The 26,912-nt window shown below is 36.0% G+C and overlaps 1 protein-coding gene across 4 annotated transcripts in view; it reads right to left on the minus strand.

Moving 5' to 3' along the window:
• The window catches only part of LOC111056978, a 486,313-nt gene that overhangs the window by 456,335 nt on the left and 3,066 nt on the right, over positions 1–26,912 (minus strand). For all 4 annotated transcript variants that reach the window (XR_005572731.1, XR_005572730.1, XR_005572729.1 and 1 more), the window contains exons 2-3: positions 26,391–26,474; positions 24,470–24,645 (exon numbers count right to left, since the gene is read on the minus strand). The gene's annotated coding sequence lies outside the window, so the exon portion shown is untranslated. The remainder of the gene's footprint in view (positions 1–24,469; positions 24,646–26,390; positions 26,475–26,912) is intronic.

The raw sequence follows: 26,912 nt of genomic DNA on the forward strand, positions 1-26,912 counted from the left end.
TGGTATTGCTATCCTTGTCTATCATTCAACAAAGTGGATAGCGCTATCTTTTACTCGCTTTGCTCTGTTTTCAGATCGTCTTTTAACAATGTAGAATTAATAATTAACGAAATATGTCATCTTAATTTTGAAATGATTGAAAAATAATAATAAATAAATTTATTTCCTTTAAAAAAATACAAACAAGCAATTAAAACAAAAAGTACAAAATATCTAAAATACAATACAATATAAAAAATATGGAATTTAATTCTATTGGAAATTAACCTACTCAACTATGGGAAACCCATGTACTAGAGTAGGTGTTAGTACTGTAGTAGTAATAGATTGTGGGTGGGGGTGCAAACTGCAAATACGTTGGGTAAGTGAGCTCACATATTGTTTGAGATTACGTTTTCTATATGATGTCTTCCAGTTGAAATAATCCAGTTCTTACCGGCATTTATGAATCTTTTTGGGTTTTCTATTGACTTGATTTGTGCAGGAAGTAGATTGTGGAGTTTTGGTGCTAGGTGGTTGATATATTGCCTTCCTAGCCACGTTCGTAAAAAGAAGGTTTCTGTTTCTTGTGTTATGACTGTGGTTCCTATGTTGTTGGAAGCTTTGCGGGTTTTTGCGCGTAGTCTGCAAATTATTTCCAAGGAGTAGAGCTGTCTCATGTCCATCACACCAAACTCATTGTAGAGCTGGTCTGACGGATAACGAGGTGGCCTCTGCTTGATGATCTTCATTATTAGTTTTTGCACTTTTAAGAGGGGGTCAAAATATAATTGATTACTCCAAACGAGAATGAACAGTTAATATTACATCAATAAAGCTGTATCAGCTACCGTCTATAGAAGGCATAGACAAGACAGAGGATCGGCAACGTTGTTCTCCTATCTTTCTTCACTGTCATTGTAACGTGGACTTCATGTCACGTCGCTTAGCCTCTCAATTCTCGACAAACCTAAAGGCTGTTTTGCAACACTGTCCATGCAGTATTGTCACATTAATATTTTGAATCACAATGACTCACTTTCTCTGGTTGAAAATCACCATGTGACGCAATTTGGTTGGTTGCTCAAGTCTCTAACTTATTTTATTCAGAGTATGTATTGTAAATTGATTATTATTATTGATTTGTGAAGTCTTGAAGCCAGAAACACACTGTTTGTGATATTGTTATATGCTAGGCGCACACCAGTTAGTCAACACAAGACAAGACATGATCAGGCACGTTCAGTCACAATACTTCACATAGTTGCTTATGAAGACATGTCTAATTGCAATGACTAATCAGTGTGAGTTGCGTCATAAGCAACTATGTGAAGTATTGTGACTGAACGTGTCTGATCATGTCTTGTCTTGACTAAATGGTGTGTGCCTAGCCTAATGCTATTAGATGCATTGTGATATTATGAGACGGGTCTATTTTAAAACTTGACCTAATGAAATGTTGAAAAATTGAAAATAGGCCTATAACCATCCTCGATTAATTAAGATTCTATAGGCAAAATATGAAGTTAGTCCAGTAGTTGAGATGTGATGATGCGTCAACACAATACCATGGAGAATTTATCCTCTAAATCTCATGGATTTATCTCTTACCGAATTTGAAATGTTCTGTCCCAAAAAATCAAACTTTGGGCGCTCATATCTCAAAAAGTGATGATCGGAAAAAAATGTTTTCCAGAGAAAACTTTTTCATTTTAATATCACCAGTATAAAGTTTTTTTTAGCCTTTGCACAACATTAATAGGTCGTCCTATGGTGCTGTTGGCTTGGACTGAGGTACTTGTGGTAATAGTGAGGTCCACGTTATAATGACAGTATTTGTTCAACTTTGGAATTGCTATCCTTGTCTATCATTCGACAAAGCCGGTGGTACTATCCTTTTCTAGGTTCACAACGATGCCAATTATGTTTTTGACAGTGTAGAAGTATAATTAATTAATGCAGAGAATCGTCATCACAATTCTCATATCTTTAACCACTGCCATTATAACGTGTACCTCACTATAGGGCCAAACCACATGAAGCGTTTTTTCAGACGAGTCGGACAAGAAGCTCTCCGATTGGCTGATTGGATTGGAGTTTGAAAATTAGCTGATAATCATCCAATCGAAGAGCGTCCTGCCCTGCCGACTCGTCTGAAAAAACGCTTCATGTGGCTTGACCCTAAAGGTCAATGACACTTGGCTTTGCTGCTGGTACTACACACATTTATTAAATGTTGCCAAGTCTTACTGCACAATGATTTTATGTGTCATTGATTTTGGAATAATTATTTTGCATTTTTATAGGACACAGAAGAGAGGGGAATGATGGCCAGCTCCACAGAAGAAGACAAATGGAGGATATCAAGAAGAAGTAGATTACAAAGTGACAAGTGCATAATGATAAGACTCTAATTTAGTGCAATGATTGATTTCAAGTGATAAATTCAAGTGTGAGAATGAAAGGACTCTAATCTGGTTTCACTCACACCTAGGACATTGAAATGTTTTGTTGTTGTGTTATGTTTTTCAGCTTTTGCTTGTTATGTTGTAAGAAATAAATGAACATGGGGTGTGTCCTATTTTGGGGTGGGGGCTTTTCAGGCATCGATGCTGGCTGGCAGGAGGAGGAGGAGGAGGAAAGGAGAGGACATCGCAGAACTTCAAAAAAGGTAAAGTCCGCTCTCAACCGATTTCAACAGTTCAATCAAATTCTCTTTCCTCATACTATTCTTCACATAATTTGCAATTTATTTCAGTTTTCATCATTTCAATCACCTGTCTTTAAAGTATTTTAAATTTTCATACAAGTGTTTAATTATTATTTACAAGTGGCATCGTTCGATGTAACTTGTGAAGCTTCTTCCTTTGAATCATTTTTTTAAAAAATACATTCATTTTGTAAATACGTCAATTCTAAAGTCTGACTTTTATAATAATTAAAAGTTAATAATATAAATGTATTATTGTTGAACTGTTGAATTCGGTACCTAGTGGGCGACTTGTGTGGAATTGGTGATGCATGTCTAGACCATCAACCCCTTTTCAGTAGATTCTCTTCAGTTTTTCTTTCTATCAGCTTTGGTATTTGAACCTTTAATTCTTTTTTCTCATTGTTTATAGGAAATGTCCCTTCCATTTTTTAGTTTCAGGTTTTTTTTATTTGCTTTGGAGGCGAACCTTCAGTTCAAATTCAATATCGAAGTATATGTCGATACATGGTTATTTTTTATTTTCTTGAATTTTTAGGAAATGTCCCTTCCGTTTTTAGTACAGGTTTTTTTTTATTTGCTTTGGAGGCGAACCTTCAGTTCAAATTCAATATCGAAGTATATGTCGATACATGGTTATTTTTTATTTTCTTGAATTTTTTAGGAAATGTCCCTTCCATTTTTAGTTTCAGGTTTTTTTTATTTGCTTTGGAGGCGAACCTTCAGTTCAAATTCAATATTGAAGTATATGTCGATACATGGTTATTTTTTATTTTCTTGAACTTTTTAGGAAATGTCCCTTCCATTTTTTAGTTACATTTTCGTTACATGTTTTTTTTTTTTTTTTTTTTTAGTTCTTTCTGTTCTAGGATTGACCCTTTTCATAATTCTTATTTAGATTTGTTAATGAACCTTCAGTTCATTAAATACTTCCTCTTTTTCAATATAATGTTATTTTGAATGAATTGTTAGGTATTTTGTTGGGTGTTGCCACACTGTTTGCTTTTTTTCAGGTGGAAATCGTCTTCATCTTCTTTTTCCTCTAATTTTCTTTCTTGTGTCTTGTGTTGTTGTTGTTGCATCTTTCAAAATATTGTTAGCTAACTTGTTAAAACTGTCAAATCTTCTGTATACTTTTGTAAAGTGTATTTTCAATTGTTAAATGTGCATGTAATCCTCATATTACTTTACCTCATATTAATTTTCAGTTTTGCCTTTCCCTCATCCTCAACAGTGTAAATACAGCACCTACTTAGTTGTTCTGTCCCCAACTCTCATGTAGTACCTATTTCACCTCAACTCATCCATCCTTCCTCTACTACACTCACTCTCCACTTCCTCTGAATCCAAATCCACTTTCACTCCTCACTTCTACATTTTTTTTCTAACTGGCATTCTCATCCCATTGCATTCTTACCTCCTTTTCCTTGCTCCCACTATCATTCCCATCTCTGTATCCTTATCCTGATATTTTTTCATATTCTTCCACAATCCCCTGCTATCATTCCTAACTTTGTATCCTTATCCAGTTATTTTTGTCTCCTTCCACAATCCCCTACTATCATTCTCATCTCTGCATTCTTATCCTGGTATTTTTTGTCTCCTTCCACAATTCCTAGATATAATTCCTATCTCTAATTACTCATCCTGGTATTTTTTTCTCTCCTTCCACAATTCCCAGCCTGGCATTCCTATCTCTGTATCCTTGTCCTGGTATTTTTTGTCTCCTTCCACAATTATCATTCCTACCCCTTCATCCTTATCCTGGTATTTTTTGTCTTCTTCCACAATTCACTATTATCATTCCTACCCCTTCATCCATATCGTGGTATTTTTTGTCTCCTTCCACAATTCCCAGCTATTATTCCTATCTCTATATCCTTAACTTGGTATTTTTTTTCTCCATCCACAATACCCAGTTAACATGTTGTCTGCTATTTCCCCACTTCTTTAGCTATCACTCACTTTGTCATAGTTGCCTCTCATTCTTCTCCTAAATCCCTTTCAATTCACAATTGCCATCACTACAATCCATTCCATTCACAACCCCCCACCCTTAACATCATTCGTTTGAATATATTTACTCATTTAGTTATCCATTATAATTCTCCACTCTCCTTCCTCTCCTCATCTTAATATTGATTTTGTCCTTTAGTCCCCTATATTTTCTTCTTTGCACTTGCACTTGCTTTTAGCATGACTATTTGTATTATATTGAAATGTTCAATAATTGAGTGTAGGTAATTGATATCAATAATATTAGTATTCAATATTCTGACAGATGCAACAACAATATAATTGAGTGTGGCATCACTCTTTTAGTATAGACTGCTTGTATCCCCCCCCCACTTAATGGTCTAGACATGCACTAACCTCTTTCATAAATTTTTTCACTCCTTTTGGAGGGGCCACCCCCTCTTCTATTCCTAGAAGTGGGAGATACCCCTTCAGAAGGGGAACCACTCTTTTCTGCCCCCTTTGGGGAACTTTTCCCTCTCCCTTCCGGGGGTGGGAAAAGCCCCCTTTGGGGGATTTGTCCCTCTCCCTTCTGGGGAGGGAAAACTGTCACCTGGCTCTTTGTGGTCCAGTCAGGCTCAATGCGCCCTTTGGCGTGGGTGGGACCACTCACTACATTGGGGGGGGCCAGGACTACATGGAGCCAGGTGCCAGTACTTGGACGGAAAGATTAGTGCCCGTTTTTTTTCTTGGGGACTTTTCGACAGTGAACGTTTCACTGTAAACCTGAATCTAAATGGAGAAGAGGGAAATAAAAAAAAAAAAAAAAAAAAAAAAATTTGAATATATGTGGAATTTGGAATATTGAATATGTGGAATTTGGAGTATTGAATATATATGGAATTTGGAATATTGAATATATATATATATGGAATTTGGAATATATTATATTAATGAAAAACGAGGTAGTTGATTTGTTGAACTTTATTAATCTATAAATTTACAATGCATATGTTAGTATATATATATATATATATCTGTATTATGTACCTTATCTATATTATACATACATATACTGGAAAAATGTGTTTCATTCATCCTATGATCCTAACTATAGTTGACGATCTTAAGATTGAGGAGGGGAGGTGGATGTTAGAAACTATAGTTGTCAATCTTAAGATTGAGGAGGGGAGGTGGATGTTAGAAACTCTAGTTGTCAATCTTAAGATTGAGGAGGGGAGGAGGATGGTAGAAACTCTAGTTGTCAATCTTAAGATTTAGGAGGAGAGGTGGATGGTAGAAACTCTAGTTGTCAAAAGGAGGAGGGGAGGTGGATGGTAGAAACTCTAGTTGTCAATCTTAAGATTGAGGAGAGGAGGTGGATGGTAGAAACTCTAGTTGTCAATCTTAAGATTGAGGAGGGGAGGTGGATGGTAGAAACTCTAGTTGTCAATCTTAAGATTGAAGAGGGGAGGTGGATGGTAGAAACTCTAGTTGTCAAAAGGAGGAGGGGAGGTGGATGGTAGAAACTCTAGTTGTCAATCTTAAGATTGAGGAGGGGAGGTGGATGGTAGAAACTCTAGTTGTCAATCTTAAGATTGAGGAGGGGAGGGGGATGGTAGAAACTCTAGTTGTCAATCTTAAGATTGAGGAGGGGAGGTGGATGGTAGAAACTCTAGTTGTCAATCTTAAGATTGAGGAGAGGAGGTGGACAGTAGAAACTCTAGTTGTCAATCTTAAGATTGAGGAGGGGAGGTGGATGGTAGAAACTCTAGTTGTCAATCTTAAGATTGACGAGGGGAGGTGGATGGTAGAAACTCTAGTTGTCAGCCTTAAGATTGAGGAGGGGAGGTGGATGGTAGAAACTCTAGTTGTCAATCTTAAGATTGAGGAGGGGAGGTGGACAGTAGAAACTCTAGTTGTCAATCTAAAGATTGAGGAGGGGAGGTGGATGTTAGAAACTCTAGTTGTCAATCTTAAGATTCAGGAGGGGAGGTGGATGTTAGAAACTCTGGTGAAATAAAATATTATGAATAATGAACGTGTTAGGGGTGGTGGAATGTTGAGACTCTAGTCGACAGGATATAGATCATGTTAGGTGTTAGGGGAAGTGGAAGGTTGAGACTAGTCGAATGTTTCAAAGATCATACCAGGAGAGGTGTAAGGTTGAAAATTCAGTGAACAGTTTATGGCAGAGAAACATTAATACTAGATGTAAGTTAAATTTGAATAATATAAACTACTAAGTTTTTGTTTAAATTATAATTCTCACTACAAAATGTTGGTTTGTTTCTAATTGTACTGTACATGTTATAGGATGGTTCATATAGAGATACAGAACATGGTGGATTCAGAAACTGATCAATAACTGTTGGAATTTGAAACAAATAAGTTTTTGTGAACTAGAGTATGATCAATGATTACATGAACATAATGTTACAGTTATATGAATATCATGTTTTAGTAATCTTTCAAATTCTTGTATGCTTATCATGTTCTCAGAATAACACTCATTATCAATTCAAGTTTGACACTCGGCATACTCATGATTCCTCCAATCTTTCCATAAATAATGACCGTCTATTAAAAAGAGCATGTCAAAGTAATCTCTGTTTGAAAAACATATCCATTATTATCATCATCATCAATACCAAATTTTCAAATTTACACTGAACAGCTATGAGTTTCAATTAGATTCATAATGATGGGAAAATAAATGAAACTCAACATAAACCATAATTTATTTCTCCATTCCAAACAACACCACACTGGAAATAGGAATTAACAGTAATAATGCTACAATTTCACTGCAACAACTGTATAAATTAATATGACCAGCGTACTTTGCAATGGAATTGCAACACTTTTACTGCACTGCAATCTATTTGAAACTCATCAGTGTTACAGTACTCTTCTAGAGATTCACAGAGGAAGAGATAGAGAGAGACCCACTTACACAGAATGTCACCAGAGGCCACAATTTAATGAAAGTTGAAGACTGATTGAATTCAACCACTTCGATTTACAAGAATGAAAACAAGTCACGATATTGCTGACTCGAGTGTTATTAGGATTTGCTGTCTATTTATAGAATCACAAGCATTACAATAATTGAATGGAAAATTAGGCTCCTTGTTCTGTTCCTAAACTCAGCCCAATGAATTGTGTTGCACGACTTTTCAATCGCCCTCTACAAAAACCACAAATGCATCAGCCCACCCACCTATTGGCAAACCACCAAAGTATTCAGTTTCAAGCGTATTTTCTATTAATATTGTAAATGGTTGAACTCAAATCATATACTCATTTTCTATTTCTAAATTGACAACTAGATATGATTGTTTGAATAAATTAATCTATAAAAATTTGAGTAAATTCAGAAGTCCAAATTGTGCCGGTTGCACAAAAACCAGTTGAATTTTAATCATGATCAATTTTACAAGAACCAATCAGAAAAGGCTTTTTTGAAAAGATGGCTTCCTTGATTGGTTCTTGTGGAATTAACCACAATTAAAATTTAATCAGCTTTTGTGCAACCAGCACTAATATTTATTACTAGCAACTTGTGAACCCCTGAATCAGGAATCAATATTATGTTGTATATTGTAAGACGTAAGTTGCTCTCATTCCATGCATAACTTTGTAACAACTAGAGTAAGTAGTACACATTAGTGACTTGTACATTGGTGAAGCACAACTGAACGGGTTCTCCTGTAGACCAGTCTACGGTTCGGAACTCACCTGTAATTGGGCTCACCTCAGCTGCTGATATCCATGCTAACTTACCTTTGTTTAATAGAAGCATAAAGCTCTCAAATTTCATGCCACAATTATTGTAGAATATTCTCTCTGAATCCTCAAAATCATAATCATCAAGGCTGTTTGCACAGTTTAAACAGAATCTGAGCAGCTGTTGGATAGAGTTTAAAGTCAGAGTTTCATTATTATTATTATTATTGTAATGTGTGATAAATGTTCAAGCGTTTAAAGCATAAGCTGTTTCGAATCAGTTCAAACTCCCTGTCTACAAACGGCACTCAATTTGGGTTCAAATGACAAGCTGATCGGAATTCGTTTAAACTCACTCTGGGCAAGCTGTCCACAATTTATTTACTCAAAACACCAGCTGATCAGATTGAGTTTAAACTCACACTTTACAAAGGGTACCTACACAATGTGGTGATGCATTTTCACGAACTGATTCGATTCAGTTTAAACTCACTCTGGGCAAGCTGTCCACAATTTATTTATTCGAAACACCAGCTGATCAGATTGAGTTTAAACTGACATTGCAAACTATCCATTACTTTGATAATATGTTTGGAGTGATAACCATCAGCTGTTCAGATTCGGTTCGAGCCTACAATGAATGTGTAAACGGCCTTAGGCGGATCGTTTGAAATGTTCAAATATTCCAATAACGTAACGCCTGTATCTGTTGAATGAACCAATCCTATATCAATGTACAATTGGCTACTATAGTGAGATTCATGTTATATAGTCAGCACCTGATTAACATTGGTGTTGCTATCCTTGTCTGTCTTCAAACAAACCAGATAGCTCTATCCTTTTCCAACTCCGCACTGGTTTCAAATCCCATGATAAATACAATGAAATATCAGAATTTTGGTCTCAATTATAAAAATGTATTCTTGAATCATGAACACATTTATATCTTAATGAATATAATATATTTGAGATATAATAATTGATGATCATTTTCAGTTTATTTGAGTAAAGAAAGAATTAATGGAATTTGATTAACAACAACAAGATTAAACAATTAATATTGGGTTAATATGGGTTTCTACCTGCTTTATCCATCAATGAATAAATATATCATATCAGCTATACTGGGATAACTTTGGATCACATCTATCCACTAGACAATGTGGTGGCAATAGACAATTGGCCATTCTGCCGTTCTATCATTTGCACTGACTAACTTTTGTTCTGAAGCATCTAAATTTGAAAATCTACTTTGTGAAAAAAATTGAGGACTGAAAAATTTGTGAATTGAAGAACTACGAGACTTAACCAATTTCGGACTATGTGTAACCCTATCTAAATTTGGGAGAGGAATAGCACAAAGTTACCTTATTTTTCCTCTCCCTATCATTTCGATATAGTATATTTCGCACCTAGAGCAGAAAATGAGATTTTTCCAGCTCGAGATCGGTTTTCAAGTCCGAGGCCGTAGGCCGAGGACTAGAAAAGATTGAGAGCTGGAAAAACATTTTTGCCCGTGGTGCGAACGATATTTTTCGCCACACTACAGGTATTGCTGACAAAATAAATAAAGAATACAAAATAAAGAATACTCGTTACGCTATCGTACCTATCTCTTGATTTTAGTGGTACTGTAGAAGATTTGCAGTCAGGATTTCAGATTCTTTTAAAATTTCACTTGGAATACCACAGTCATCTTCAAGCATTTTTGAAAATTCGGAATGCACTAATCAACAATAAATAATTGAATAAAACTGGTTGCGAAGTGAATTAGTTTGATTCGAAACTGGAACTGAAATCATGGCTACTTCAGCTGATGATGAAAGTGGCCACTCGCCCGATCTAGCGGATGACTTATTAACTACTTCCATGAGCGGCTGGAAAGAGACAACTTTCTGGCCTAGCCCGGAAAAGAAACCCGTTTCTGACGTCGTCTGCAAACAAGGTCTTTCAGATCTACGTAGGGACTGGAAAACAGCTGTTTTCTGTGCAGTGTGGCGAAAATGTACTTATTGTATGAATGAATAAATAATGACTTTATATACCGTAAATCTCACTATAGGTGCAAAGTTTTGAATTTAGAAATCAACCAACAAAACTACTGTCATACTACATCAGCTACTAGACAAGGAGATAATTCTACACTCTAAGGCCCAGTTGCACATAAGGCTGTTAAATTTTAATCAAGATCAAATGCCACGAGAACCAAACAGAGAAGGTTTTTCTGTGAAGAAGGCTTCTCTGATTGGTTCTCGTGGCATTTAATCGGGATTAAAAGTTGACAGACTTTTGTGCAAACGGGTGTAAATCAACAAACTCACAGTTTTGTGAAACATAATCAAATCGTCAGCTTTCAGCTATAAGGATGATTAGCGAAGAAGAAGAACAGGATGAAGAAGAGATGTAGCAGAAGAGAAGTGAAGAACGAAGCAGAAGAAGAAGGAGAAGGAGAAGACGAATGAGGAGAAGCAGAGAAGTAGAGGTTTGTCGAGTCACTCACAGCACTGCACTGTAGTTGGGCTGCGCTGGCCAGTTAATTCGGCAAAGTCCAATCTGCAATACAACAACGATTTATTATTTTCACAAAATCGCCAACAAAATAAAACATATCAATATTAAATTTATTGAAAACCCCCTCTTTTAATGAAAATGAACGGCTGATTTTCAGCAGAACACAAGCAAGATTACTTGGTGACAAATGATGTACCTCTCTATAGTAAGGTCCACGTTATAATGGCAGTGGAGAAAGATAGGAGAACAGTGTTGCCGACTATCTGCCATGCCACTGCCTTCTATCGAGGATAGCTGATAGCAATTTATCAACAGTTCATTCTTGTTTAAAGTAATCAATTACATTTTATTCGTCAAGCACATATTTAAATATTTTTCAATGATTGAAGAATAATAAATTTTCATAATAATTGAGATTGAATATTTTGTAAAATGATTTTACATGCCAAAATATTTGGTATTTTGTATATTATATTTATTAATTTAGTTTTTTCTAAGGAAAACATTTTTTTCCCGATCATTATTTTTTGAGATATGAGCGCCTAAAGTTCAATTTTTTTGGGACAACATTTCAAATTCGGTAAGAAATAAATGCATGAGATTCAGTGGATAAAATTCTTCATAGTATTGATGATTGAATAAAACAAAAATTTCCTGAAAATGTCAATTTTTGGTAAAGTTATATTTACCAAAAATGAATTTCATAATTAAGATGAAATATTGTGTTAATTAACAATTCCATATTGTTAAATAAAGACGATCTGGCAACTGAGAAAAGCAAGAAAGAGATAACGCCATCCACTTTGTTGAATGATAGACAAGGATAGCAATACCATTGCTAATCAAACACTGCCATTATAACGTGGACCTCACGATAAGTAGGTACTTACCATTACAGTCTACGCCATAGCAATAACGACAGAGACAGAACATATAAGCGACTACCAACAGAATAAGGACACACAGAATGATTGTCCTCTGATTGGCTAATTCTCACCAACCGCCGATTCTCAACCAATCGGAAGACAATTATTCTGAGTATCGGCCGACAATCGGTAAAATTGTGAAAACGGCCGATAATAGTATATTACGCTACAAGCACAGAAAGTTAGTGTTTGCGGTATGAGGATAGTTTCCCGGGGCGAGGCAAGCCTATGTTATCAGGAATGCAGGAATATGTTATCCAAATACCGTAAACAATTTTCTGAGAGGGTCGCCTACAATATTTTTCGCCACACTACAGGTATAGCTGACGCCAAAAAGTTAGGAGGTTTCGTGGGTCTCTTGTGCGTTCCAACAGCTGATGTTGTCAAATGGAGTTGTCATCTAGCTTGGCTTAGGTGATGATTTTTAAATCAAGAGACAATAGATGCATTGCATCAGCTGTGAGTAGGTTACACCATGTGACCCACAAAGCCGCCTAACTTTTTGGCATCAGCTATATAAGAATAATAAATTGAATAAGAATGTTTTATGAGGGGGGGGGGAACTTTGATGCCTCATATCTCAAGAACCAGACGTCGTAGGGTACTCAAAGTGGGGTGGAAATTTCCGATCTCACCCTCCTGAACACAATGCACCATATGGCACAGTTGTCCAAACACATTTTCAAAAAGCGGCCGGAAAGGGTACTCTTTCCGGCCTTAGCCAGAAAGAAACCTGTTCTGACGTCAGACGAGAGTCGTCTGCAAACAATGTCTTTCAGATCTACGTAGGGACTGGAAAACAGCTGCTTTCTGTGCAGTGTGGCGAAAAAGCAGTTTCCATCAATGTATCTACAATACAAGGTGGTAGTTGGCAACGAAAAAATGCGCAGTAACAAATCCAAACCACCTGGTCGGTGTGACGTCATTGGTGCTCTAAACGTATATTCTTCTTATATTTTCAATGTTAAATTGAGCAACTTTGTAAGTCTTTTTCTCAAAAATCTGGTGTGGCGCACTCACACAACTTTTCTTGCCGTTATGAAAATTTATCACCTGACGCTAGTGTACACGCGCATCTCAAGTCTACTATTCAAAGATCCAAGCCAGCTGGTGACAGGACAATAACGCTGGAGACACACGAAGTCTGCTATCTCTTCATAGTGAATGATTTAATAGAATCAACAATTGCCAACAGTTTGCAATTGAAATAATAACATTTTCTCGAATTTCGAGCTTAATTTAAATTTTAGGTGAAAATGTTATTGAACATAAATTGTAGAGATTTTCATGCTTAATCTTTTTCACTTGGAATTTTTTGTTTAAATTGTATCTGAAGCCTGATAATTGGGAATCTAAAATCAAACTTTGCATAGATGGGGCGAAGCTCCTGGAATTTTTTACAAATATGTGACTTGTGGCAGTTGATAGAGCTTATAAATGACTTTTTTAAGTATAAATTTGATCAACATCGTTGGAGCCGTTTTTGAGAAAATTGCGAAAAACCCTGTTTTTGACAACATTTTCGGCATTTTAGCCGCCATCTTTAATTGCATTAGATCGATATTGTTCGTATCGGATCCTTATATTGTAAGGACCTTAAGTTCCAAATTTCAAGTCATTCCGTTAATTGGGAGATGAGATATCGTGTACACAGACAGACGCATGTACACTCATACACATACATACCAATACCCAAAAACCACTTTTTTGGACTCAGGGGACCTTGAAACGTATAGAAATTGGGGTACCTTAATTTTTTTCGGAAAGCAATACTTCCCTTACCTATGGTAATAGGGCAAGGAAAGTAAAAAGTACATACATTTCAAGTCTCATTGACATTCCCTACGATTTATACAATATTTATCTTCATTTTTTCTTGAAATTCAATACTTTTGGCCGGCTGGATCTTTCAGAATGATCGATTCTGTAAGAGCCTGCACATCGAATACCTGTTGCTCTCTTATTGAAAATTAACATGCTTTCCCTGGCTCTTTTGAAATTCAATTACTCATTCAGTGCTAATGAATTTGATAAATCGATCATTTAATAAGGAATTAAACACGTGAAAACATTAATTGAAGTATAATATTATTTCTCTCAAAATCTTTGATATCTTGTCTGTGTAGCCTACTGTATATTACATAGAATCAGTAGAATATCTTTAATCCTTTAGTGCACTAATGTATTCTAGGTACCTTGATTTCCATTATCTGGCACGAGTCGCTTGAATAATCATCTGTTTCTATATCCTCCTGCATAGAAACAGCTAATAAACTACGGCCCGGTTGTACAAAAGCCAGTTAAATTTTAATCATGATTAAAATCCACGAGAACCAGTCGAAAAAGATTTTTCTGAGAAGGCTTCTTTGATTGGTTTTACGTGGAACTTAATCGGAATTAAAAGTTAACCGATTTGTGCAACTTGGTGTTTAAGTTTTAATACATAGATCTATGGTAATGGAAACTGGTCGCAAGTTGTAATGGAGTGCCAGCTCGCCTCGCTTCAATGTGCGCCGCCTCTGTTGAATATGGGCACTCTGTTTATTGACCGAGCGAAGTGAGGTCTAAGATTCAAGTTGACGGTTTGGCATTTTTCTTAATGTTTATATGTTGCGCTTTTGCGGCGAAACGCGGTAATAGATTTTCATGAAATTTGACAGGTATGTTCCTTTTTTTATTGCGCGTCGACGTATATACAAGGTTTTTGGAAATTTTCCATTTCAAGGATAATATAACAGGAAAAAGGAGCCTCCTTCATACGCCAATATTAGAGTAAAAAACAGACCATAGAATTATACATCATAAATCAGCTGAAAAGTGATTACACAGATGTGTGGAGAAGCCAGTCTATTGCTGTATTTCCATAAGGTCTATAGTTTCAATCAGGTACTTGTGGATGAGAATACTTCGTGAGGTCTACTGTTCACAGAACTACTAGTAGTCTGTATACAGTCTGTGCTTGTTTGCTATTGGCGCATCAATCTTCTACTCACATAAACGCTCACTAAACACATTCAAATCAATGCTAAACTACCAAAACTACTCTACACTGATTTTCCTACTCCAATGGTAATCTACTTCTACTCTAATTCATCTCTAGTGAGTCCACATTATAATGACAGTTTTTGATTGGCTATATGATATTGCTATCCTTGTCTATCATTCAACAAAACGGATAGCGCTATCTCTTTCTCGCTTTGCTGTTTGCCAGATCGCATTTTTACAATGAAGAATAATTAATAATTAATTGGCAGTGGAGAAAGATAGCAGAACAACGTTGCCGATCCTCACTGTCTAGTCAATGCTTTCTTGACGGTAGCTGATACAGGTTTATTGATGTAATATCAACTGTTCATTCTCGTTTAAAATAATCAATTATATTTTCTTAAGCAAGAAATGATAGTTTTCATTGATGAAATATTTAAATAATTATTAATTCTACATTGTTAAAAGACGATCTGGCAACAGAGCAAAGCGAGAAAGAGATAGCGCTATCCGCTTTGTTGAATGATAGACAAGGATAGCAATACCATTGCTAATCAAACACTGCCATTATAACGAGGATCTCACTATAGATCAGCTACTCCCAAATTAAATTTTATTAAAACATCAATCATTCATATGAAACAAATGTAGTGTACTCGTATTATCAGCTTAATAGTAAGCACTTCATCTATGAAGAGTCTAGATATATTTTTCGTAATACCAATTTCCAATGATTAGGCTCTGTTGCATAAAAGCCTGTTAAATTTCAACCTGATTAAAGCCAGAGGTTTTTTTTTAAAAGGATCTTTGTCAGCTGATAGGCTTCCTCACAGAATTTTCAAGTATAAACCGGTAGGCAAAAGAGACATAGGCAGGCCACGAAAAAGATGGCAATGATCATTATATTTATTATAAAATAAAAACAGTAGATTGTAGTGATGCTTATGATGATATTACATTAGATTATATTGGTGTTATTAATTTATAGATTTTATTTATTTTTTTTTTAATTCTAATTACAAGCTGAATGTGAGTCGGAACAGGCAATAGCCTAATCCCTGATTGAAAGAAGAAGAAGAGGTTCTTTGATTGGTTCACGTGGAATTAATCACGGTTAAAATTTAACACGCTTTTGTGCAACCGGCACATAGTATTTTAAAACCTCTGATTTGACATGTTGAACTAGTGTGTGGTCACACGGGCATCATTCAATGTAATTGGATTATGCAACAAGAGCTTGTTTTCACGCTATAACAGGCGTGTCTATCTACAGCGCGTGTACCACGCTCATTTCCATAAACAGCTAATAATTAGCACATGAAATGATTTGCGTATTTTCAAGCTGCGTGAAGGCAAGCTGCTTTCAAACGTGAAAAGAATGCCTGTATGGCTGCAGACTGAAGCTGGGTTTAAACGCTCAAGCCATTTGCGCAAACTGGCTTGCGCAAGCCAAATTTGCGCAAACGAGCGAAATAAAATTCTTCTATTTATTTTTATTTTTATTTTATTCAATTCTTCACGTAAAAATCACAAAAGCAGAGCTAGGCTCTAGTGATGTGTGAAATGTCATTTAATTATTCAAAATGGGAAAAAGAAAGAGAAAAAAAAATGAATGTGGATCACTTATAAACCCACTGTCATACCCCAACCCAAAGCAAACCAACTATTACATAAATAGAACACTAGCAGTGACCATACTATATTGGCAAATCATGTAGAGGCTATCTTCTCAAAAAATTCCTCAACTTTATAGGGACACATACCTATGAGAATGGTTTTTAATTTTTTCTTAAATAAACCAGGAGTAGCACTTTCCTTGACTATCTGTGGTAGGACATTGTAAACCTTGATGCCCATGTAATAAGGGCCCTTCTCCAAGAGAGTCAGCCTGTGCTCTGGATACCTGAGTCCCCTGAATCGCGTGTTATATAAATGCGCCACTTGTCCCTCCTGGAAACGGTCCTTATTTCTAAAAACAAATAGAGCTAACTCTAAGACATAAACTGCCGGGGCTGTAAGGAGGGAGTGTTCTCTAAATATGGGTCTGCAAGAACACCTGTCTGTCAGGCCGAATATTCGCCTCAAAGCTTTTTTTTGAGTCCTGAAAATAGATTCAAATTCTGTTGTTCTGCCCCAAAAAATGATACCAAAGCGTAGATGGGATGCAAAATAAGCATGATACACAATTAACGCTGTACTTGTACCTGCAACCCTGGAGATCACACCCACCGCAAATGTTGCTCTACTCAGCTTCCTCAACAGTTCAGAAGAGTGAGACTTCCACTTCATATTACTATCCAAGAACAATCCCAGAAAAGTGGTTCCATCAGAGGGCTTCAAGGTGGTATCTGAGTCTAGCTTAACATGAAACGTTTCCTGGGCATTTCGAGCATGAAAAGGCACCAATTTGGTTTTACTAGGGTTCAATGACAAACCATTATAGTTGAACCACTCATTAAGCTCATTCAAACAAGTTTTTGCTCCCTCAATCAAAGAATCAACATTTCCACCCTTAATGAGAGCTGTTGTATCATCAGCAAAATAGAGTTAGATCATAATTAACAAACTTTGAGATATCATTTACATATACCAGATAGAGCAATGGTCCCAAAATAGATCCCTGTGGAATTCGTGTGCGCATGCGCGAAAACGTACTTTTGGCCTGCCAGTTTGCGCAAATGGCTTGAGCAGTGTTTAAACGCTCATTCCAATACTCCAACCGAGCCGATTTTCTGTCAGAACAGAATTTGCTCAAGCCAGATTTTTTGGCTTGCGCAAGCCTCAAGCCACCGTTCACACGCACAAATTCAACTGCGCAAACTGGCTTGCGCAAGCCAGTTTGCACAAATGGCTTGAGCGTCTAAACCCGGCTTAACATTGAATACTACACTGAATATTATGCCACAACACTACTCAACATCCACAACGATAAGTAATAATGGAAGGAGTTGAATCCTTGGATCGGGGGGCGGGGCACTACATCTAATAGCACTACTTCTATTTTTCACCAACATAATATGTGGTATTGGGAGGGCGACTCAATCCCATACATAATAAGGCTACAGATAAACACCCAGAAGGCTCCCAAATCGAATAAACTTTCAAAATAATAGACAAGTAGTAGATAAAAGAAGAATGAAAACTACATACAACATAAAATAATTATAGTTTATTAGTAGTCTAGTTAATAAAACATAAAATAATAAGATAAATATTGAATAAAACAAAAATTAAAAACAGAAAATTCTACTTTATTACTAATGAGTAAAACATAAAATAATAAGATAATATTGAATAAAACAAAAATTAAAAACAGAAAATTCTACTTTATTACTAATGAGTAAAACATAAAATAATAAGATGAACAAAGAAATCATAAAGGGGAACGGATAATTTGATGAAACAGCATAGAATAAAAAAAGATCAATGTCTTTGAATGCCAGAGTTAATGTGACTGCCGCCAACTCGCGTTCCTGTAACACATGAAAGGGGCGACGACATTACGATCATGGTTGAATCGTCAACTTAATACCAATCAACAAACCATGCTCGTGCGTCTCATGCCAAATAGGCGTGCTCTCTCTCTCTCTCTCTCTCTCTCTCTCTCTCTCTCTCTCTCATGCAGTGAACAATAAAATGGTGAACAATGGAAATAAAATCAATGGTGAAATGATGGGGCTCCTAAAAGCAGCGATGTACACACTGACAAGACAAGCAAGCAAGGAAGATTCACAACAGGAGAGAAAATCCACAGCCGAAAAGTGACTGGAAAACAGATCAAAGCTAGAAATGGCAACACAGCGTTTGATGATGAATAGGCCCCTGAAGACAATATCAAGCTGAAGATTGAAAGGCAAAGCAGTCGAGTTTGTAAGCGAGGCATCAAAGTGGAAGAAGACAATCAACATCAAGACTTAGGCCCGGTTGCAGAACAGCCGGTTAAATTTTAACCATGATTAATTTCACGAGAACCAATCAGAGAAGGCGTTTTTGAAAAGACTGCTGGTTTTCGTGGAATTAATCACGGTTAAAATTTAACCGGCTGTTCTGCAACCGGCACTTATGGTGAGAAGTTAACCAGAAAAGAAAGCTATTTAAAAGAAGTTAGACACTAGACCTTTTTGAAAAAAATAGACAATTTAAAACTGTTAAAAGCGAACACTACTAACTCACATACAAGTTAGCAATCTAGAATATCGAATACTTTCAGACTAGTTTACAACTTAGACTGAACTCACACTTACGTGATCAGGTCGAGAAGAGACTCGACTCTAGTGGAGAGCATGTGTTTTCAACTGGTGACAGTCGCGGAGACTAGAGTCGACTGGTCTGAGTGTCACCATTCGGAAACATATGCTCTCCACTAGAGTCAAGTCTCTTCTCCACCTGATCACGTAAGTGTGAGTGAGTTGAGCCATAATCATGCAATTAATTTCAATCATCCTATCAAAGTCAACATGCAAGTTTTAGAACAATATCAAGCAATACTAAAATCCATGGCACAATCCAAACAGTCGTAAATAGAGCGAATATTTCGAACTAACCTCAAGAACTCTGAGTACAAACGAAGTAATCTTCATTGGTGATGAATGATAATCGACCGCCACAGATCGGAGAAGTTGACCCTCAAAGTAGGCTAGTAACAGTCCTTCCTCTGCATGGTAACCAGCTCACAACATTTGAACACACTGAAAAACAAACAAACATGCTAACCTACAACTTAAAAATCAAACTACGAATGGCACATATATCTGATGTAAAATCAAATGTTCATTCTTGTTTGAAAAAAATAAATAACTTTTATTCGACAAGAATAGTTATTTGTGCAACTAGTGCGCAAAGTGACAGTTTGCTGCACCGAAAGAAACGTTTACGCCCGAGCCGTAGGCGAGGGCGGAATGGTTTCTTGAGTGCAGCAGAGGAACTTTGCGCACGTATTTCACATTAAGTTTTTCCTACAGTTACCATTGAATATGAAAAGTGGGTAATTATGGGTAAAATTGCCTAAAATCCATCAAATGTATATCTGTGTAATTTTATTATTAATAAATAAAGTAGAATAATGTATGTGTGTTTGAATGGCTGTGTGCTGTCAACTGCTGTTATCCACTGTTGTCCACCACCTCAAGACTCTTATAACGTGCACAACAGTCACAGTTACCAAAATATATTTAATTAGCATAATATTCCATCTCAATTATGAAAATTTAGTATTTAATAACTGAAAAATATATTTTTCCTACAGTTACCTTGAAAAGTGTCCATTGCTGCACTGATTACAGAACGCAAAGAATCACTTTTCCGCTCTAGTGCGGGAAAAATTTTTCCTGCACTTCAGATTTGCAACATGGCAACGCAAAATAGTTAGTAGGTTATATGGAGCACCAGTGCAGCAAAATCAAAATTATTTTTTACATTATTAAAAACGATCTGGCAAAGTAGTCAAGCTTGAAAAGGATAGAACTATCTGCTTTGTTGAATGATAGCCAAGGATAGCAACACCAATATTAATCAAATACTGTCATTATAACGTGGACCTATAACGATTTTTAACATAAAAATGAACTTTATTCCGAAGTGAAAAGTGTAAATTTAAAGTATTGTGCTCACTATAACCTTGGTGTCCGGTTTCCCATTAGGGAACTTTGGACTATATACGGCGAGGTGCAACTACCCTTGGGTCTCCCCACCACTCAAAGCCATAAGCTAGTAATAATAATAATGACGTGGACCTGACTATAGCATGAGAGGACTCGAATTTTTTAATTCAGTGTTTTTGGGGTGAGCCCACACGAATCTTAGACTTGTGCAACCTTTAGGAGGATAATGACAATTTAAAAAGCTTAGTTATAGGTTTCAAACAAGAGGGAATCAATTTTGAATTCACATCAACGACTGCAATACTTTCAATGGAAACAAAACTTTCAAGTAAGTCTAGTCAGACACACATCGGTTCTTGGACGTACGATTTTTGCCGTCCTTATAAATTCTATTAGATTGAGCATAACTTGACAAACATATCATGCGACCATGTGTTTGGTAGAATTTATAATGACGACAAAAATGTTCAAAATTCTATTTGATTGAGCATAACTTGACAAACATATCATGCGACCATGTGTTTGGTAGAATTTATAATGACGACAAAAATGTTCAAAAATCGATGTGAGTGTAACTGACTTAAGACTGGTGGTTTCAAGTGGGTTACAAACCATAGGAAAAACAATCAAAGTTGAATAACTGAACTTTAAGACAAAAACATAGCAATGATCTATACAATTTGAATTAAACTAGTAGTTCTGTGAACAGTAGACCTCACGCAGTATTCTCATCCACAAGTACCTGATTGAAACTATAGACCTTATGGAAATACAACAATAGACTGGCTTCTCCACACATCTGTGTAATCACTTGTCAGCTGATTTATGATGAAAATTCTATAATCTGATTTTTACTCTAATATTGGCGTATGAAGGAGGCTCCTTTTTCCTTTTATATATCCTTGAAATGTAAAATTTCCAAAAACCTTGTGTATACGTCGACGCGCAATTAAAAAAAGGAACATACCTGTTAAATTTCATGAAAAACTATTACCGCGTTTCGCCGTAAATGCGCAACATATAAACATCAAGAGAAATGCCAAACCGTCGACTTGAATCTTAGACCTCACTTCGCTCGGTCAATAAAAATAAAATGAAGTGTTCACAACCACTTGTTTGCATACGAATTATTAGTATCTATAGTCAGCGCTTCAATGGATGATTAATTTCAACAATCATAGTTTAGTAACAATCCAAGCTATAGTAAGGTCCACATTATAATGGCAGTGAAGAAAGATAGCAGAACAACGTTGCCGATCCTCTGTCTTGTCAATGCCTTCTATAGACGGTAGCTGATACAGGTTTATTTATACTGTTCATTCTAGTTTAAAATGATCAATTATATTTTATTCGGCAAGAAATTATATTTTTCAATAATTTCATAATGAATTTTCATAATTAAGATGAATTATTTTGTCAATTATTAATTCTACATCGTTAAAAGACGATCTGGCAACAGAGCAAAGCGAGAAGGAGATAGCGTTATCCGCTTTGTTGAATGATAGACAAGGATAGCAATACCATTGCTAATCAAACACTGCCATTATAACGTAGACTTCACTATAATTTCTAAATGGTTGTGTTAATTTCAAGTATTTGAGGCAGGACATATAATGTCAATTCAATTTATACAACTTGATTGGAAATATAAATAACAAGACACAGGCATTAAACATATATTGAAGATTATCAGCATGTGAGCGTCAATTCATCATTTTAGTACTGCAAGAAAGAGGCTGTGTAATAAATATGTAATTCAGCTCAGTTTCTGACTCTTAAGTCCGGTTGCACAAAAGTCGGTTAAATTTTAACCGTGATCAATTTCACGAGAACCAATCAGAGAAGGCATTTTTGATACGACGGATCTTCTGATTGGTTCTCGTGGAATTGATCCACGATTAAAATTTAACCGACTTTTGTGCAACCGGCACTTAATACATTAAGGGCCGGTTTCCGAGCTCGGGATTTAGCTAAGTCCTAGACTTTCAACAGCTGGAGTCAGAAAATTGGCTTTCCAAAACGGGGCGTAGTCGCAGCTTTTATAACAGTAGTCGTAGTTTTTATTTTAACATTTCTATAATTGAAAACATTTTTCCTTGACGAAATTAGACATTCCTAAATAATTCAAAATAGCTGAAACTTTACACTATTTTCTCTTTATTTTATTTTGTGTTCAATTTTCTAGTTTTTCGAAATTTAATTCAAACTTGACTATGACAATGACTGCGACTACGCCCCGTTTTGGAAAACAAATTTTTTAACTCCAGCTGTTCAAAGTCTAGGACTTAGCTAAATCCCGAGCTCGGAAACCGGCCCTAAATAACATAGAGGATGAGTAAGAAGTAAAACTCATTTCAGATTGAAAAATACTTGAAAGATTTCAGCTGTTTCTTCTTTTGTTGAGAAATTTTTCAAGGCACTGAATTCCGTTACGATTTGCAGGCAATATTAGAATGAACAAAATATTAAACAATCCATTAAACAAGATATGCTTGGTTAACGGTGACGGACCAGATGACAGGCGAGTTTCTTAGTTTGTTGCAGAACGCACTGCCTCTTGTGGGACCAGCCGATTATAAGGCATGCATAACAGGGCATGCGGCAAAGCGCCACCGGAATTCAGTCGCGAGTTTATTTATTCAATACAGTACAGGCCTACTGACAGAAACAATGAGATACCATAGAGAAACTAAAGCATAAGTAGATATCCCATGGTGTAGGGCATTTATGTCGCAACTTTTACTGTTATCTCAAGCTGATAGTCCACGTAGTTTTTTCCTGTGAAGCTTTATGACGATGGTAGTCTCTCATATTGTACCTTTCATACACTCTTACCCGGTCAAAACAGTAAAAATCGACAATAATCGACAGTAATCGGCTTGAGATAACAGTAAAAGTTGCGACATAAACGCCCTATACCATGGGTAATCTTCTTACGCTATTGTTTCTCTATGCAGAAACAATGAGATACTAGTTCCGGTTGTCGCTACACTCTCAAGCAATATGATGATTATTCAGGATCGATAATATCGCATCAACCGAGACTACTATTTATAATCCCATGTTGCGTCACCATTCATTATCATGCAGCAGATTACAGTGTCGGTTGCACAAAAGCCAGTTAAATTTTAATCATGATTAATTTCACGAGAACCAATCACAGAAGCCTACTTTTCGAAAAATCCTTCTCTGATTGGTTCTCGTGAAATGATCACTTTTAAAATTTAACCGGCATTTGTGCAACCGGGCCTTATGCTTTTTAGTGTTATTAAATCAACATTACTTTGTTCCAGATCATATTCAACAATATGTGAACACAAGCGCATAATCTGTGATCTATAGCATAGAGAAACGATAGCATAAGTAGATATCCCATGGTATAGGGCGTTTATGTCGCAACTTTTACTGTTATCTCAAGCCGATAGTTCACGTAGTTCTTTCCTATGCAGCTGTGTGACGCTGGTAGTCTCTGAAATTGTGCCGTTCATACACTATCACCCCAACAAAACAGTAAAAATTGACAATAATCGACAGTAATCGGCTTGAGATAACAGTAAAAGTTGCGACATAAACGCCCTATACCATGGGATACCTACTTATGCTATCGTTTCTCTATGTCTATAGTAAGGTGTACGTTATAATGGCAGTGGAGAGAGATAGGAGAAAAACGTTGCCGATCCGCTGTCTTGTCAATGCCTTCTATAGACGGTAGCTGATACAGGTTTATTAATGTAACATTAACGGTTTATTCTTGTTTAAAATAATCACTTATATTTTATTCGGCGAGAAATTATATTTTTCAATAATTTCATAATGAATTTTCATGATTGAGATGAGGTATTTTGCTAATTAATTCTACTTTGTTAAAAGACGATCTGGCAACAGAGCTAAGCGAGAAAGAGGTAGAGCTATCAGCTTTGTTGAATGATAGACAAGGATAGCAATACCATTGCTAATCAAACACTGACATTAAAACGTGGACCTCACTATAGCTGTAAGGCCACAGGAAATATTTGAACTCAATAGAGTTGAATACAATTTCAATGTGGAAAGGTATTTGTTACAAGACTCACCAGCTGTTGTCAACAAGCACACGTGAAGGCTCTGCTCTGATCTATGACTCAGGTCACACCAGGATGGAAAGCTCATAAATCAGCATCCATGTATCTCAATCTCCAACAATCTGGCTTCATCAATGCATTGCAGACCTCGTCTCAAGTCTCTCCTCCACCAATTTGTTGGTCCATACCTATAAATAAAATAATAAGATTTTCATCTTTGAAAATTTGCCTTCCTACTAGACATTCCATTTTCAACTTGTATTTAATCAAGGAGAATTATCAAACCAAAAAATATCGAACAATAAACTATAATTTTTCACTAAACCTTCATTTTTGAGTGATAGAAGTTATGATAATATTGCAAGATATAACTGATCTTATAGATCAAAACAATCGACAAGCCATTTCGTGGCTTAAAAGTTGAAAATTAAAAAACTCAATTATAAAAAGATGAAAATTAAAAAACTGGTGGTGTTGACGAAGAAGCGGTCACCCGTCCAACGACAGCACTGACTTAGATGCAAACTTAGAAAGACTCAGGACCACTGGCTTTCTTGTGGTATAAATTTTTTCAACAAACTACCTCTTGATTTGCGAGATGCTCCAATAAGGTGCGTACAGACTTTCGCTCTGCTCCGCAACCGAACGTCACTCCAGCAGAGCGATTGATGATCGACCGGCGAGCAACAGTGGTTCGACCAGGGAACGCGTGAAGATTTAACATCTTCCGTAACGTTCATGATGGGTGCGTGGGCGGAGCGACTGTAGTTCGATGGAGGAACGAAGGTGGTACGTGGACGGTACGAGGGCGGAGCGTGCTCGGTGCGGGTTGGATGCGCGTATATGTGTACGCAGCTTTAAATGTGTTTAAGATCGAATTGCATCAGTGGTTTGAAAGAAACCCATTTTATTCAATAAATGAATTTTTATCTGGAGGTTGTGATATTGATGTATAGATTATTCATGTTTTACGCTATGTTTCTGTGATTTGACCTACCTGACTGCGATTGATTCTTGTTTAATCTCAGTTTGACGTGACTGTGATATAAATGTTATTATTTGGTATTGTTTTGATCATTATTAGATATGTTGTTGTTTTTTTCTGTTATAATTAATTTAATTATGATCTGGACTAACTCAGCAGTGGAACGGATAAGCTGTGATAAGATTTTTATATTGAATAAACTATTGACATGGAACTTATATAGATATTGTATTGACTATAAATTACTGTATGATGAAACTATATATGTTTGTAAAAGCTCTTGAGTTAATAAAACATTATTATTATTACTGATCGCCCGTCACACAACAAAAAAAACCATGACACATCACAACATGAGTAAGTTATTTCAAGATTATTCTTCAATTGAATAAAATATAAAATGTTATTGATAGCTGCACAGGGAAAGTGTGTTATTATCTTATGATATCTCTCAGCATTTGGTAGAGAGTTAGTGGGGAGGATATTTTTAATATTCTTTCCGAAGAATGGACATTGATATGTCCAAAGCTCCGCCAATTTATGTAGATGCATAACAATATGATTATTATCTATAGTTATCATATTACAAATTGCTTTTTCATATCATATACAGTTCAATAATTATTTTCTTAGTCTATATTATGTAAATTCATCTATAATTTTGCTGTATTGTAAGCTATTGTATATAAGTGTATAAGCCAGTATATATTGTAATCTACATAAATAAAGTACTCAATCAATCAATCAGCATTGTTTCATTATTTTGCATTGAAACTAAATAGCACATTTATCTACACATAACCGCATTGTGTTGAGCTAGAAGGCCTAGCCTCTCAAGCATTTTCGTAAAATTACATCATAAATCTTAATCGATTCCAGACAATATATAACACAGAATCAATAGTGGAAATAAGATAGTAAAATAGTGAGATAAGTTACAAGACCCACCTGTCAAGTGCCATATTTGAAAGCTGTGGTCCACGACAGGAGTGAATCAGTTGCCTATGCCAAGCTCCAATTGTTTCTTTACACCTACAACATAATACAAAAACACACATTGAAATCTCGCGAAATTCCCAATCGCATTTGAAATTATTAAGCCAGCAATAAATCATGAAGAAACAATTTTCAAGTTGAATGAAAAAGACTAAGAAATTGTCAAAAAACCACAGATTTATTGATACTTAGAATCTTACTTATCTATTACACCATTGTCAATCTCCGGTCTTTTTAAATATCAATAAATCTGTGGTTTTTTGACAATTTCTCAGTCTTTTTCATTTATGAATAATTACCATTACCACAATATCAACTTCTCAACTACACAAAAGTAAAAATTTCCAAGTTGTATAAATACGGTTCACATTTTTAAAATTTAAAATATCTTATACGGCGTTCTTGGCTAGGGATGATACCGACACAATTCCAAGGCTTGTGCGCAGGTTGATTACCTATATCGAACTATACAAT

This window comes from Nilaparvata lugens, chromosome 13 (genome assembly GCF_014356525.2).
Source record: "Nilaparvata lugens isolate BPH chromosome 13, ASM1435652v1, whole genome shotgun sequence".
In the NCBI taxonomy this organism is placed as follows: Eukaryota; Metazoa; Arthropoda; class Insecta; order Hemiptera; family Delphacidae; genus Nilaparvata; species Nilaparvata lugens.